The following is a 17,317-nucleotide window of genomic DNA, read 5'->3' as shown; positions in this document are numbered from 1 at the left end:
CAGCCCTCGAAACATCTCATATGTTCCGCGATGTTTCGAAAACGTCTTTGGTGCCTCTACTTAAACCATTTAATTGAACTATCACGTAGTTATCAAAACATGTATGTCCGATGTTCGCAACATCGACAAACGACGTTGGGGTTCAGCACACTGAGCGGTGCATTAAGGACATAAGCTTTCTACTGATCGCATAATCGCTACTATCAACTTTCAACTATATTTTCTCTAGGAACATATCTAAACAGTGGAACTAAAGCGCGAGCTTACGACATAATTTGCAAAAGGTCTTTTGACTATGTTCAGGATAATTAAGTTCATCTTATGAACTCCCACTTAGATAGACATCCCTCTGGTCATCTAAGTGATCACATGATCCGAGTCAACTAGGCCGTGTCCGATCATCACGTGAGACGGACTAGTCATCATCGGTGAACATCTTCATGTTGATCGTATCTACCATACGACTCATGCTCGACCTTTCGGTCTCCGTGTTCCGAGGCCATGTCTGCACATGCTAGGCTCGTCAAGTTAACCCTAAGTGTTTTCGCTGTGTAAAACGGTCTTACACCCGTTGTATGTGAACGTAAGAATCCATCACACCCGATCATCACGTGGTGCTTAGAAGCGACGAACTGTAGCAACGGTGCACAGTTAGGGGAGAACACTTCTTGAAATTTTGTAAGGGATCATCTTATTTACTACCGTCGTCCTAAGCAAACAAGATGCATAAACATGATAAACATCACATGCAATCAAATAGAGTAGTGACATGATATGGCCAATATCATATAGCTCCTTTGATCTTCATCTTCGGGGCTCCATGATCATCTTGTCACCGGCATGACACCATGATCTCCATCATCGTGTCTTCATGAAGTTGTCACGCCAACGACTACTTCTACTTCTATGACTAACGCGTTTAGCAATAAAGTAAAGTAGTTTACATGGCGTTCTTCAATGACACGCAGGTCATACAATAAATAAAGACAACTCCTATGGCTCCTGCCGGTTGTCATACTCATCGACATGCAAGTCGTGAATCCTATTACAAGAACATGATCAATCTCATACATCACATATATCATTCATCAAATCCTTTAGGCCATATCACATCACATAGCATACCCTGCAAAAACAAGTTAGACGTCCTCTAATTGTTGTTTGCATGTTTTACGTGGCTGCTATGGGTTTCTAGCAAGAATGTTTCTTACCTACGCAAAACCACAACGTGAAATGCCAATTGCTATTTACCCTTCACAAGGACCCTTTTCATCGAATCCGTTCCGACTAAAGTGGGAGAGACTGGCACCCGCTAGCCACCTTATGCACCAAGTGCATGTCAATCGGTGGAACCTGTCTCACGTAAGAGTACGTGTAAGGTCGGTCCGGGCCGCTTCATCCCACAATACCGTCGAAACAAGATTGGACTAGTAACGGTAAGCATATTGAACAACATCAACGCCCACAACTACTTTGTGTTCTACTCGTGCAAAGAATCTACGCAATAAACCTGGCTCTGATACCACTGTTGGGGAACGTAGCAGAAATTCAAAATTTTCCTACGTGTCACCAAGATCTATCTATGGAGAAACCAACAACGAGTAGAAGGAGAGTGCATCTACATACCCTTGTAGATCGCTAAGCGGAAGCGTTCAAGAGAACGGGGTTGAAGGAGTCGTACTCGTCGTGATTCAAATTACCGGAGATCCTAGTGCCGAACGGACGGCACCTCCGCGTTCAACACACGTACAGCCCGGTGACGTCTCCCATGCCTTGATCCAGCAAGGAGAGAGGGAGAGGTTGAGGAAGACTCCATCCAGCAGCAGCACGACGGCGTGGTGGTGGTGGAGGAGCGTGGCAATCCTGCAGGGCTTCGCCAAGCACCGCGGGAGAGGAGGAGGACTTGGGAGAGGGGGAGGGCTGCGCCAGAACTTCGTCTATAGCTCCCATGCGCCTCCCCACTATATATAGGGGTGGAGGGGCTGGTTTCTTGCCCTCCAAGTCCATTGGGGCGTTGGCCAAGGTGGGAGGAAAGAAATCTCATTATTTCCTTCCCCACCGATTGTTATCCCCCCTTTTTAGGGATCTTGATCTTATCCCTTCGGGATATGATCTTATTCCTTCTAAGGGGGGATCTTGTTGCGCCTTGACCAGGGGTGTGGGGCCTTGCCCCCACTACCCACGTCCATGTGGGTCCCCCCATGCAGGTGGGCCCCACTCCGGAACCTTCTAGAACCTTCCCGGTACAATACCGAAAAATCCCAAACATTTTCCGGTGGCCAAAATAGGACTTCCCATATATAAATCTTTACCTCCGAACCATTCCGGAACTCCTCGTGACGTCCGAGATCTCATCCGGGACTCCGAACAACATTCGGTAACCACATACAAGCTTCCTATATAACCCTAGCATCATCGAACCTTAAGTGTGTAGACCCTACGGGTTCGGGAGACATGTAGACATGACCGAGACGTTCTCCGGTCAATAACCAACAGCGGGATCTGGATACCCATGATGGCTCCCACATGTTCCACGATGATCTCATCGGATGAACCACGATGTCAAGGACTTAATCAATCCCGTATTCAATTCCCTTTGTCTATCGGTATGTTACTTGCCCGAGATTCGATCGTCGGTATCCAATACCTTGTTCAATCTCGTTACCGGCAAGTCACTTTACTCGTTCCGTAACACATCATCGCGTGATCAACTCCTTGGTCACATTGCGCATATGATGATGTCCTACCGAGTGGGCCCAGAGATACCTCTCCGTTTACACGGAGTGACAAATCCCAGTCTCGATCCGCATAAAACAATAGATACTTTCGGAGATACCTGTAGTGCACCTTTATAGTCACCCAGTTACGTTGTGACGTTTGATACACCCAAAGCACTCCTACGGTATCCAGGAGATACACGCTCTCATGGTCGAAGGAAGAGATACTTGACATTGGCAAAGCTCTAGCAAATGAACTACACAATCTATTGTGCTAGTCTTAGGATTGGGTCTTGTCCATCACATCATTCTCCTAATGATGTGATCCCGTTATCAACGACATCCAATGTCCATAGCCAGGAAACCATGATTATCTGTTGATCACAACGAGCTAGTCAACTAGAGGCTCACTAGGGACATATTGTGGTCTATGTATTCACACGTGTATTACGATTTCCGGATAATACAGTTATAGCATGAATAAAAGACAATTATCATGAATAAGGAAATATAATAATAATACTTTTATTATTGCCTCTAGGGCATATTTACAACAAGGTGGCCCCACCCGGCGGACCCCCGGGACCCTTCCGGTGGTCCCGGTACAATACCGGGTGATCCCGAAACTTTCCCGATGGCCGAAACAGCACTTCCTATATATAATTCTTTACCTCTGGATGATTCCGGAACTCCTCGTGACGTCCGAGATCGCATCCGGGACTCCGAACAACATTCGGTTTGCTGCATACTCATATTCATACAACCCTAGCGTCACCGAACCTTAAGTGTGTAGATCCTACGGGTTCGGGAGACATGTAGACATGACCGAGATGGCTCTCCGGTCAATAACGAACAGCGGGATCTAGATACCCATGTTGGCTCCCACATACTCCTCGATGATCTCATCGGATGAACCACGATGTCGAGGATTCAATGAACCCCGTATTCAACTCCCTTTGTCAATCGGTATGTTACTTGCCCGAGATTCGATCGTCGGTATCCCAATACCTCGTTCAATCTCGTAGTCGGCAAGTCACTTTACTCTTACCGTAATGCATGATCCCGTGACCAGACACTTGGTCATTTTGAGCTCATTATGATGATGCACTACCGAGTGGGCCCAGTGATACCTCTCCATATGGTAAATTTGTCCCTCCCCCTCACACGCACAATCCTCATCTCCGATTGGATGCCATCTTGTAAGAGCACAGGACACAATATAAGAAAAGTTAATAACATTGACTGCTAAAATTTGGACAATTAGCGCCTAACTGAATTAGTTGAATTTAGACTTTCTGATATGGATAAGCATATACAGATAGAGGATCAACATGACTGGGTGCTATAGAAAAATGGTACCAAGAAATTGGTGAAGATGTGATAAAAGATATAGATTTAGAAAATCAGTCTGTACTATTGATTCTAATCAATGGTATGAAAGATTTAGAAAATCAGTTTGTACTATTGCTTCTAATCAATGGCACGAACGATTTAGAAAATCACTTTGTATTATTGCCTCTAATCAATGGTATGAAAGATTTAGAAAATCAACCTACACTATTGCTTTATAGGAAACAATATGGTGAACACCCAGGAACACCCAGTTTATTACATCGTTTATGTTTGTGCTTTATCCTGATTGTAGTTTCAGTCATAGGTCACGCACGGCACTATTTCTAATAAAGGGTCATGCTTCTATATGGTGTTTATTTGCTATGATGTTTACTGTCGGTGGTACCTCTAGATTGTTGACTATATTTGTTTTGTACTCTGTTCTTCTAGGGTGAATTTTGATGTGATTTACATCTGTCCATCCAAAGGAAGTAGATGATTGATAGAGATTCAGAGGGAGCAATTGATACAGAGAGTTGTTGTGGTTCCTATTTCTTCAGGTAGTTACTTTTATTGCAGTTTCGTTTTAGTTATGAGCTTCCTCTGCAGTATAGTCATTTCTTTATTTCATTACCAGTCCCTGTTGACTACAATGTAACCATGCATCGGCAGCATAAATTGCAGCAGTTCTTAATCAGTTGAAAAAAACAACCTGATCAATCTTGCTTCAGATTATGTTTCTATTGCTATTGCAGCCTGAGGTCCATCCCCCGTCACCCCTCCTCTCAAGCCGCTACGGTGGCCTATATGTTTTAGCGGGTTCCGTCACGCCGGGCTGCCCCAGTACCTGACCCAGGGTTTGGTGGGCGAGCTCACTACCATCCTCCCGGTGGTCTTCTTCCTCGCTTGATTCTTGGGCGCCCCATCTATTCTGGATGAGCACCTTCCAGTGGTGGGTGAGGATATCTGGCACGAACCACGCGCCGAGAGGATCTCAACTTCTGCTGCCTCTGCACGCCCTAGGTATAGCAGATCCTACACCCTACCCTTTTTTTCATTTGTTTCAGTAGAGTAGGATGAACACCTGCAGCTCAGTCTGGGTTCGTAAATTTGTGTTTTCCTCTCCAATATGCTCTCTTTATGCTTCAACTGCTATGTCTGACCATCACTCACGTATATGCACTGCCTGTTATTCCTAAATTTTGTTAGCTCTAGTCCGCAACTACCCATACACAATAAGAACAATTAGATAAATGTTGCCTGGGATGTCAATAGCTTGGCCAATCCGTTGTCTATTTGTCTTCTTTAGACCACATTGCATTGTTAGCTCCAGTTTGTTGCCTATTGTTCGTGTCAAAATCTTGCTCCGATTTCACATGGTCTGATTAGTGTTCTATAGAGAACAATGCTTTTGGATTATGACTAATCTCTCAATTGTTTAGGTGGTAGAAATTGACATTCTTTTTCAAAGCATATTTAGTTCGTTTATCCTACATTATCTATGACAAGTCGATAAAAGACGTATATGTTATTTGTTCTTGCTCATGCTCTTTTCTTATATCTGTCCAGGCCTAATCTCACCAAACTTTGCTACACTTCACATAATGAGGGAAGGAGGGTAAGTAAGTAAATTGGCGACAACATATCATATTCCTTTAAGTCTTACTGAGTCCGAATTTTAAGTAGTGTAGTATCCCATCATTCCGTCAACCAGACATTGAACTCACTGTGGACTCAATCAAAAGTATTTCAATTTCTCATATATTAGTTATTAAAACTATCAGTGGTGTAGTATCCAATCATTCTATTCGTGGATTTGGTCAGAAGTATTTGAATTCCTCATATAATCTTGTGCCTTTTACTTTTATCTGACTATGTTACGAAAAGGACCAGTAATAACTAATATGATTTGAAAACACATAAGATCTCATGAGTTAGGATGGACATAACCATGCCCTCTGAAACAGTCACCAAACTTTAAGGAAGTTTGTATATGTGTCTTCATTTTTAAGGATTAGGAGGACCACCTATCACCCACTGCCCAAAACCTTTCATAGGGGGTCAGTGCATGAAATTGTTTTCTTGCTATACATACACACACTATATGCATAATTTGGCTAATACGAGATGTCTTTCAACAGATGCGTCCATCGCAACACTCAAGAAAATCAGATGACAAGGTGTTTGGAGCAAGCTACTCATAGCCAACTACATAGTTTAGTAAAATGCTGTATTAAAGCATTGTAAATAAATAACTTATATGACCTGCTTTTGGTATATAGTACGGAACCTTGATCTTTAGGTATTTCATGCTACAATTGTTAACAAATGCAACAATGGTTTGTAAGTAAATATTATCTTCTGCTTTTTGAGTAATACTACCAGGTGTTGGATTGTTAGACTGAATAAATATATACCATATGTTAGATTGTTAAACATTCCAAGATATCTATTATATATTACCGGATTAGCTAAAACGGGACTGGGTGGGGTGTGGCAGGCCGCAATATCGTGCTATTTTTTTTTATATTTGCAATGCTTCGATGACTGTATTACCGGGTTGGATATGACTTGTACCCGGCAGCACCGCTGCCGGATGCGGCAAGCCGCAGTTCCTACCTAGTCATGGAAGAGATCGGCAGGCGCGAGGGCTCTTCCCCTCTGTCAGCATCGTCTCATGCACCATCTCAAACCAAACGGGATCCTCACCTGCCGGACGGCTCTACATGCACGCTCGATCGGCGCAGCATAGCACATGCATGAAGCATGCAGCACTTCATCATATCACAAGATGCATGCAGAAGAATTACTGTACAATGTTTTACAAGATGCATGGATGCGACCGAAAATCCGAAGGACAACACAGGCGTTACATCACTACTCTACTTTACACACCTGCAGCCAGGGGCACAAGGCTGGAATCTCCCTTCTCTTCCCCGCCAAAATCCTTTACACGTACGCACACACGGGAAATAGCATTACAACTGCACTTTTGTCTGGAATCAAAATATCAAATCGATCAGCCAGAAAGGAAGTCCAGTTCAATGATGAGATGCCTAGGGAGCAAGAAACAACAACAGGTTCCGGTTCAAACGCAACAACAAATATGCTTCACGAGAACACCAAATTACCAGACCACTAGACCAGAATCCCCCGGCAGGGTACCGCACCGGGCTATGACTAGGACACTGCACTTTGTTTGGCCGCTGCCCTATTCCAAACGAGCGCGCACCACACACGACTTAGAGCATTTACAGCCGGACTGAACAAATCCGGGCCATCAAAGGCCTACGAACGCGTTCGGACGCATCCGCAGGCAGTGGCCGGTCTATTTTTAAATTTGCTCTTCCGTATCCGGATACCTCATACTGTAAATCTTAAATTCATACAAAAGCATGCAATGAATAAAATTCAGGTCTAGCTCCTCCGCCTCATCCTCCTTCGGATCTGTCACCTTCATCGGAGCTGGCTGCTGCTCCTCTCCCTCCTCCGCCTCCGCCTGCTCCCCCTCCTTCTCCGGCTCTGGTGAGTCTGGAGGCAGCCTGGCAGCGACGCGGGCGACGGGCGCGGCGCGCCTTTGCCCGGATCTCCTGCTCGATCAGGTACCGGCGCTCCGCCGTGAGAATAGAGTACATGGTTATCTTCTTTCGGACCATGGCGAAGCCGGAGAGCGTGGGTAGAGCAACGGAGTGGGAGAGAGCAGGTGGATGGGCTCTGGCTGGCAACCCGGAGAGGCGGGAGGTGGATGTGCTAGGGTTGGGGGGCGCCGACCGGCTTAAATAGCTGGATTTGGCTTTGGGCGACGAGCGGAAGCGACGCCACGCAGCGTTCACACCCCCACAACTGAGGAGATCTCCGCCGGACTGCCGGGTTTCCGGGCGATTCCACGTGGGACCCCACCATCATCCGACGTGGCTGACGCATCCAGACGCTTCTATATCCGTCCTATATTTGAGCTAGATATGAGGGGTGTCGGTCAGTTCGGACGTTTGAGGTTCATTTGAGGCGTTCGTTTGAGTCGAATTTTCATGACCGGCTGTCCGCCCAAATGTTTGAGGTCGGTTTGGGTGCCCGGTTGTAGATACTCTTAACCCAACCTTTATGCTTACACTAGTAAGATGGGAGAAAACAAAGTAGACTAGTCAACGCGCCTATGTGGTGTTTTTTTTTGCCGGTCTCATGTCATTAAAACGGACTGAGCCGCTGATCGGTGTTATATGCAAAAAGGTTGCCGTAGATGTGAGCTAGAAAGAGGTCAGCCCAGGCGTGTCCTTGAGAGTACCATTTGTCATGTGTGCAATTGTGCAAAGGTCATAGCAGCAAATACACGTTATCAACGTTATATTCTGGATGAGGTTAGCGGTAACTAGCAGGCAATGGGAAGGGTCCAAAACCGTCTTTCTGGAGTGGTCATTGCAGTCAGGTACAGACTTTGATCCATCCATCTCAACCCCATTGAAAAGGGTTCCAAACTCACCTCACAGCTTTGTGACCTCTTGTCCTCTTCCTGAACTAAAATAATGTAAACCTCCGTCCCCTCATTGTCAGCACTAGTCTCTACCAGTAGGCTAATAAAAAAAGTAAAATCCAAAGACCTCACCAATTTGATTTTTAAATGATAGTTGCTCCTGATAGTAGTGCTGAGCTGCTTGCCAGAGTGGATCCTCTGCGGGTGAGCTGAAGCCACGCTCCCTCTGGCTGCGGCAAAATTTTGTGTTTTGGCTCTTCTGGTATATAAATTCAGTATCTGACCCAGTTCGAAAAAAAATTCGGGATTTGACCCTTTTTCTTAGGCCAGTGATACGCGCCGGTGCGCCGGCCGAAATTTCGGCCGGTCGCATCGCGCCCGTTCGATTCGTTTTAGTTTAGAGCCGCAGGATCTGCATGTAGCCATCCCAGGTGCGCCCCTACGATTGGTCTTATTTATTGCCGCATGATCTGCATGTCTCGCTAAATGCTTCGTTAGATAGTTGTAAAAAAAACTACTTCTTTATAGAAACAAAGGAAAAGTCGTGCGCCTGACATCGCGTGCAGCCAATAGTCCTCAAGGCAGCCAGCTCGCCGAGCGTCATCGCCGCTTGCCTCAATGCCGGTTGCCGCCCTCGTAGCACCCATCCTCGCCGGTTCTAAACAGTACGTCGTCGCCCCTCATAGCAAAACAGTGTCATCCGATATCTCTGTTGTTGCAGCACCTAGCCGCCGCCGCCACCGTCGTATTACGTCCATCGAAGCACCACCGTACCGCCGGCTGTAGCTCTCAGCGTCACCGCTCGCACCTCGGTTTGAAGTTTTTTCTCACGCCCGTTGAAGCTTTTTATCCACCCTGTCATTGAAGCTTTCCCCCTCACCGGTTGAAGCTTTTATCCATGCTCGTCGAATCTTTTTTCAGTCGACGCTCGCTGCACGGGGTTGCATGAACGACAGCCACCAGTCAACGCCATGTAGCAAAACACCTCGCCGGTCGTAACAAAAAACAACGACAGTTGCAGCAAAAATCGTTGTCACCGCCCCGGCCCCCGGGTCGCATCTCCGCCATGAATGGATGTAGCAAATTTCCTCGTCGGTGGGAGCAAAAGCAGATGACGGTCGCAGCAAATCGTCGTCTCCACCGTCGCAGGTCGTAGCTCCGCCACGAGTGGATGTAGCAAAAAATGTCGCTGGTTCCAGCACGCCAAGATGCTAGTTCTAGCACACAACCGCTACGGTTGTAGCATGCGGCACCCCGCCACCCCTCGAGCTCGCAGTGCCATGACAGTTTGGTCATGGCCATGGTCGCCACGGTCATAGCACCGCCAACAAACGAATGCAGCTTCGCCGAGCTGCGGTTGCAACTCCTTTCCCCATCCCATGTCGGAGTTCAGCGAGCGATTGTGAAGACGAAGGTTGAAGAAGACTTGGGTGCGCTCCTCACACGGGGAAGAAGATATGAGAGGACGGGGAAAAGGAAACAACTCATTATGAGTCAATGGGACGAGCCAAGAAAGAAAAACAACCAACGCAAAAAGGCGATTCGCTCTCCATAACAACCCCATGATACCTTCTTCCCCAATTGCTTCACTAGTAAAAAAAAGCCATGGCGCCTATTCATCCCGAGCACCCCATGATCTACCATACGCCAGCCAGCTCGCCGGCCGTCCATGTTGCCTCCAGCCAATACCCTCGTAGCCGTCGGCAGCCGCCCTCATCGCCGGTGGTCGCTCTCGCAGCACCCGTGCCGTCGGTTCCACAAGACGTTGTGGCCATTGTAGCAAAATGCCGCCGTCTAGAAGCACGCCTAATGCCTCTGTCGCTGCGCACCTATCCGCTGTCATCGTAGCAGGCCCATCGTAGACTGGCAGCACTGTCGTGCTGCCCAGCCACATCTCTCAAGGTACCACTCACATCTCGGTGCCCGTGGTTGAAGCTTTTTATCACACGGGTTGAACCTTTTCTCACGCCGGTTGAAGCTTTTTCCACATGTAGAAGCTTTCCCCCCTATTGGTTGATGCTTTTTTCAAGTATGTTCGAAGCTTATTCTGTGAATGTTTGCAACTTTTTTCGTCGACCAGTGCCCGGTTGAAACTTTGTACATCTTCCGGTTGAAGCTTTTTTCATCTAAGGTTGAAGCTTTTTTTGTAATGGTTGCAACTTTTTTAGTTTGACAGTGCTGGTTGAAGCTTCCCCTATTAACGGTTTAAACTTTTTCGATCTAGGCTTGAAGCTTCTTTTGTCAATGCTCGAGACTGTATGCGGTGCTCGAGCATCACGTCATCGGTCGCGTACCGATGCTAGACGTTGCAACCCCCCTGCATGAAGCCATCGCGGGCGTCGGTCTGTGCGGCGGCCGAGGATACAACATCGCCGCAGCCGGGTTCAGGAACGCGAGGGCTACGGTTGCAGCGCCGCCATTGCTGCTCGACGCATGTAGCACGATGGTGCGGCTGGTTCCAGCAGCCATGGCTTCGGCTGTAGCAAATCAGTGGTCCAGCCGAGGGTTGGACGGCGGCCATCACCAGGGCGACTCGGTGGTCGGTGCACGATAGCTGAGAGGAATCTGTCTCGCGGGTGCTTTATGGGAGAAAACGAGAGTGTGGGCCGAAGACGATGTGGGAAGAAATGACCGGGGCAAACGAATGATGGAGGTTCACCTGTGAAGAGATAAGGTTTGACCCTACAAGGTGCTTCCACCGCCACAGGACCGGTTGGATCCAATGCAGCGCACGCGACCGGCCGAAAACTGGGCCGGTTCGCCGGCTGCAAACATTTCCCTTTTTCTTACCATCAGGGTGGCTGGCGGTAGGGTTAGGCAGCCTACCGTCAGGGTCCCTGGCGGTAGGGTACTAATCCATGTCAGCATGCGGAAACGGCCGCCATCCCCCTCCGTCGCATCCTACCGCCAGGGTCCCTAGCGATAGGCTGTCTAAACCTACTGCCAGAGGCCTTGACGGTAGGGTCCGAGCAGTTATTTCGCCCGAGACCGCGCGCGCCCCTGCCCATCTCCCCACCCCTCCCCCTCCCTCCGTCGACAGTTTCTTCTTTTCTCCCCCAAGTTGCCCCTCTGTCCTTCTCTCATCTCCTCCACTCTCCCTCTCGGATCTTCACAGTTTCTTCACCGTTTTTGCGGATCGAGATGGCCCCGAAGAGAGAAACGTAAGCTCCTCATATCCCTCCAATTAGTTTTTGCAAAGTTGCTTCCGATTTGATGCATTATTTGCTTGAAATCCCTTGTATTTTTGAACTTAGATTGGATTTTTTCACCTAAGATTGTTTTAGCTTGATTGTAGTTCTAGTTCTTAGTTCTTTAGTAACTAGTGGTATGGAATATGAACTCTAATAAATAGTTCATATGTTAGTGTGAAGATGAACCCTATTTCACAAAAAAAAATTAATTTTTTTTTGATGTAATGCATGTGGGAGGACTTGATTGTAGTTTCATGATGCATGTTGATATGTTGATATGATGATATGAAGATGTTGGAGGATTTATTTGTTTAAAAATATGATGATATGATGCATGTTGGAAGATTTTTTGTTTAAAAATATGATGATATGATATGATGCATGTTGGAGAATTTTTTTTGTTTAAAAATATGATGATATGATGCATGTTGGAGGAATATGCTTAAGATTTTATTTTGATATGATGCATGTCGATATGTTTTTGATATGATTTGATTCAGTTTTTGTTTACGTATGCTTATGCTTATGATGCTTTTGTTTATGAAATTTTATTAAGGCGGGCACCTCTTGCAGACATCATCGGCCCACGGTACTCCATGCTTGACTACGCATTCGACAAGGGTCATCGTGCCCGTTTCATAGAGAACGGAGAGGTAAGTAATATGAATGAAATATTGATAAAAGTTTTCGGATTGATGAAAATAATTTCCTAACTTTTGGTGTTCACTTTTTGATAGATGCTCCAGCCACTGCGCATGAGGGGGCACTGGGTTCATGGGCATATGGACTACAACGAGCGCTATGCACCATTCTTCAAGAGAGCCCGGCTGTTGGGTTTCGTGTTGCAGTTCAAGCGTCAGCCGCCGACGCTTGCCCATGCAGCTCTGACAGCTCTGATTGAACGGTGGCGACCGGAGACCCATTCTTTCCATATCCCATGCGGGGAGATGATGGTCACCCTTGAGGATTGGTCGATGATTACTGCCATGCCGATCGAGGGTCATGCACTGACCGGGCGAGTGGAGAGGACCAACTGGCAGGAGAGGGTTACCACCCTCATCGGCGACTTCCCCGAGGCTAAGGGTAACCGTACATCCGGTGTGCCGTTGCCCTGGCTCTCGGAGCCCCGGAAGACATGCCCCCAAGACGTCGATGAGACGACTGTGGAGCGGTACGCAAGGGCCTACCTGGTATCTTCTCACGGAGGTCGTGTTTCCAGACGGATCCGGGAACTCTGCCAACTGGTCGTATCTGTTCTTCCTAGCCGGCTGGGATGCAGGGTACAGTTGGGGGACTGCATCTCTCGCCTGCCTATACCGTTCGGTAAGAGAGTATCTAATTGTCTACCTATGAAAGTATGTCCATGAAATTTTGTTATATCTGATCCTCATTTGATTTTTTGCAGCTCGACAATGCAACGCAGAGGATGGGAGACAAGTCCAATATGGGTGGCTTTGTCTGGGCCTTGTCCATTTGGATGTGGGAGCGGCTGCCGGTGGGGCGTCCTGAGAAGCTTCCAAGATGCCCATGGGGTGACTATAGCGAGGACGGCGACAATACTCGACACCCCACCATAGCTTACGGGTGGGACGTTGTCGAACTCTACACGGTCCTAAACAAGACTTCGTACAAGACCTACACCAACGTAGGTATATGAACTCGCTCAACACTTTTCTCTTTGATTCCACTTTGGACCGAGAGTGGGAACTTACCAACGTATATGTAATAGGTAAACTGGTGGCCGTATCATGACCGAGAGTGGCACTTTGATCTGAACGTGATGTGCGATGAGGACCGTGGTCTCTAGCGGTGCATCGTGCCCATAATATGTGTGTACACCGTCGAGTGGCACTTTCCACACCGTGTGGCCACGAAGTTTGGGGTGAATCAGCATACCCCACCATGCCCGCCCACCGATACCGGCGGCCACGCGCTTCACATGTGAGCGCTTTGTTTTTCGTGCCCATGATTTCATTGCGTGGCGACTTTATTACGATGTTTCTTGTGGCCTATGCCTTGCAGGATGAGCCGGAAGAAGAATCAGGCTATCACAAACTGGGGAGAGGAACATAAAACTCATGTGACGGAGTGGAACCGACAGAGGTACCGGAAAGACGGGGAGAGGAAAGTGACTGAAGCACCGTCTTCGTCTCAGGCCTCGATGGACGGCGGAAGACATTGTGGAGCCGGAGAGGGATGACCCCGAGGAAGAGGCCTACCAGACCGGCATCAGAGACATGCACAGTGGATTTAGGGAGTTTGCACCCCTCATCAATAGAGTGGTAAGTTTGAACTGACGGTTGTATTTAAATTATTGTATTCGTCATCGCGACTGACTTATGCCGTTGCAATCTGGTGAGCTGAACAGATGCATCTTTGAAGCCTCAGATGCACTAGGTGATGCCCTCGGGAGCATACAATCTGAGAATAAAATGAGGGGGACGATGAAGATACAATTTCAGCCTCCTCGGAACAGATGCATCTTGTTCACTTGCAATCATAAACCTGATACTTATTATGCCCTTGTTTCATTGTGAGTGCAGAAGTTCGTGAAGGATTGTTGCTTGGGTGTGCTGGAGCTGGGTCGGTTGAAGCTTATTAGCATGTAGCCACACAGGGTCACATTGCCTCATCAAGCCATGGTCCCTCGTCGTCTAGGTTGGTTGAGGAGGAGGAGGAGGAGGCCACACAGGAAGGAAGGGATGAGGAGGAGCAACGGGGAGGAGGAGTACGATGAAGAATATGGACCTCCAACAACTCAATCATCTCAAGCACCTCAGCTGCCGAAGAGGAATCCGAAGAAGAAGGATTTGCTGAGTCCGGACCCTTTCCAGGGACCGGTTCCTCGACGGTCCAAGAAGAACACTGAAGAGACTCGTTCAAATAGGAACGAGGACCGTGCCTCCAAGAGCAAGAGGGGAAGGAAGAATTAAATTCTGCTATTCGATACTTGGCTGTAGTTGAAAAGTCTAGTGGTTGTGAAAGTATGTGTTTGCTATTTGAACTATGTGTTTGCTATTTGTGAAACTCCGTTTGTTATGTGAAACTAACTAGTTGAACTTCGTTTCCTTTTAATGCAAAATTTTATGTGAAACTCCGTATGACATGTGTATGTGATGCCCAAGTTTAGTTGTTTAAGATCTGTTATTTTGACTCTATATCATTGCTGTTTTTGACTCTATATCATAGTTTGAGATCTGTTGTTTTTGAAAAGAAGAAAGAAATTGAACTTGGAAATAGGCAAGATCCTACCACCAAGGACCCTGGCGTTAGGGTTAGACAGCCTACCACCAGCCCCTATGGCGGTAGGTTGACCCTACTGTCAGGGCACTCGATTTTTTCGTTACAGAAGGTTTTCGAGGCAAAAACCCTTGCACACCCTACCGCCAGGGGTGCTGGCGGTAGGGTTATACAGCCTACCGCCAGGTTCCCTGACGGTAGGGTGCTAATCCACGTCAGCACGCGGAAACGGCGGCCGTCCCCCTTCGTCGCACCCTACCGCCAGGGGCCCTGGCAGTAGGCTGTATAACCCTGCCGCCAGCTCCCCTGGCCGTAGCGAAAGGGTCAAATCCCAAAATTTTTTCGAACCGGGGTCAGATACTGAATTTGTATCCCAAAAGGGTCAAAACACGAAATTTTGCCTCTGGCTGCATTTTCCCTTCCTTTCTTGCCTCGCCTGAGACTGAATCCTTCCATGGATGATGACTTTTACCTATGCATGTAGGTTGCTGCTAGATCCTCGGCCGCAGGGGATCTCAGGAGGGAGCATGGAGAGGTTTGACCCACATCGCCCGAGTGAGGGCCTGACAGCTTCGGGCGGAGGACGCAGCACAGCAGCGACGGTGTCAGGGATCCCCTGCTCACACTAGTAGAAAAGAGGGCTTTGGTCCACCCTGGGTTAGCCCATTAGTCCCGGTTCAATCTAGAACCGGGACTAATGGGGGCATTAGTCCCGGTTCGTGCGCCCAGGGGCCACGTGGGCCATTTGTCCCGGTTCGTCTGGACCTTTTAGTCCCGGTTGGTGCTACGAACCGGGACTAAAGGGTGTGATGCCCATTAGTACCGGTTCGTGGCACCAACCGGGACTAAAGGTTAGACCTTTAGTCCCGGTTCGAGCCACCAACCGGTACTAATGGGGTTTGAGGCATTAGTATCGGTTCATGGCAAGAACCGGTACTAAAGGTCACATTTTCAAACTCCACCCCCCGTGGATCGCCTTTTCAGTTTAAAAAAATAAAAGAAAATGATGAAAATGTCAAAAAAGTAAAAAAAAATAAGTTTCCCATGTGATATGTGGTCTAGTCGTTGGGAAAATTTGCAAATGTGAATTTCGACTTTATTTGCAAAATCTCTCTAGAATTTAGTAAAATGGGCATAACTTTTGCATACTGACTCGGATGAAAATCTTTTTTATATGAAAAATCATCTACTCAAAAACTTACATCCAAATTTAACATAGGCCAGATCGAACATAGTCCCGTCTTCTTCTTAAAGATCCATTTATTTTCTATCGCTCGCCGATCATCGGGCAAGCCAGTCAAAGTCCATACTTTGTTTTCATACATGGATTCTATCTCGGACTGCATGGCTTCTAGCCATTTGTTGGAATCTGGGCCCACCATCGCTTATTCATAGTTCGAAGGTTCACCGTTGTCTAACAACATGATTTCCAAGACAGGGTTGCCATACCACTCTGGTGTGGAACGTGTCCTCGTGGACCTACGAAGTTCAGTAGCAACTTGATCCGAAGTACCTTGATCATCATCATTAATTTCCTCTCCAGTCGGTGTAGGCACCACAGGAACATTTTCCTGAGCTGCACTTCTTTCCGGTTCAAGAGGTAGTACTTCATCGAGTTCTACTTTCCTCCCACTTGCTCCTTTCGAGAGAAACTCTTTTTCCAGAAAGAATCCGTTCTTGCCAACAAAGATCTTGCCTTCGGATCTAAGGTAGAAGGTATACCCAATGGTTTTCTTAGGGTATCCTATGAAGACGCATTTTTTCGACTTGGGTTCGAGCTTTTCAGGTTGAAGTTTCTTGACATAAGCATCGCATCCCCAAACTTTTAGAAACGACAGCTTAGGTTTCTTTCCAAACCATAATTCATACGGTGTCGTCTCAACGGATTTAGACAGTGCCCTATTTAAAGTGAATGTAGCTATCACTAGAGCGTATCCCCAAAATGATAGCGGTAAATCGGTAAGAGACATCATAGATCGCACCATATCTAATAGAGTGCGATTACGACGTTCAGACACACCGTTACGCTAAGGTGTTCCAGGCGGCGTGAGTTGTGAAACGATTCCACATTTCCTTAAGTGCGTACCAAATTCGTGACTTAAATATTCTCCTCCATGATCCGATCGTAAGAATTTTATCTTTCGGTCACGTTGATTCTCTACTTCATTCCGAAATTCCTTGAACTTTTCAAAGGTCTCAGACTTGTGTTTCATCAAGTAGACATACCCATATCTACTTAAGTCATCAGTGAGAGTGAGAACATAACGATATCCTCTGCGAGCCTCAACGCTCATTGGACCACACACATCAGTATGTATGATTTCCAATAAGTTGGTTGCTCACTCCATTGTTCCGGAGAACAGAGTCTT

At 47.2% G+C, this 17,317-nt stretch overlaps 1 long non-coding RNA gene across 1 annotated transcript; it reads left to right on the top strand.

Moving 5' to 3' along the window:
- The first annotated feature begins 4,901 nt into the window (after positions 1-4,901).
- Positions 4,902-6,370, top strand: LOC119337005. Its single transcript, XR_005162963.1, has 3 exons — positions 4,902-5,072; positions 5,619-5,667; positions 6,191-6,370. It is a non-coding gene; the product is annotated as an uncharacterized LOC119337005 (long non-coding RNA).
- The last annotated feature ends 10,947 nt before the right edge of the window (positions 6,371-17,317 follow it).

Source organism: Triticum dicoccoides, chromosome 7B (genome assembly GCF_002162155.2).
Source record: "Triticum dicoccoides isolate Atlit2015 ecotype Zavitan chromosome 7B, WEW_v2.0, whole genome shotgun sequence".
Taxonomy (NCBI): Eukaryota; Viridiplantae; Streptophyta; class Magnoliopsida; order Poales; family Poaceae; genus Triticum; species Triticum dicoccoides.
This window is presented reverse-complemented; position numbering and strand designations above follow the sequence as displayed.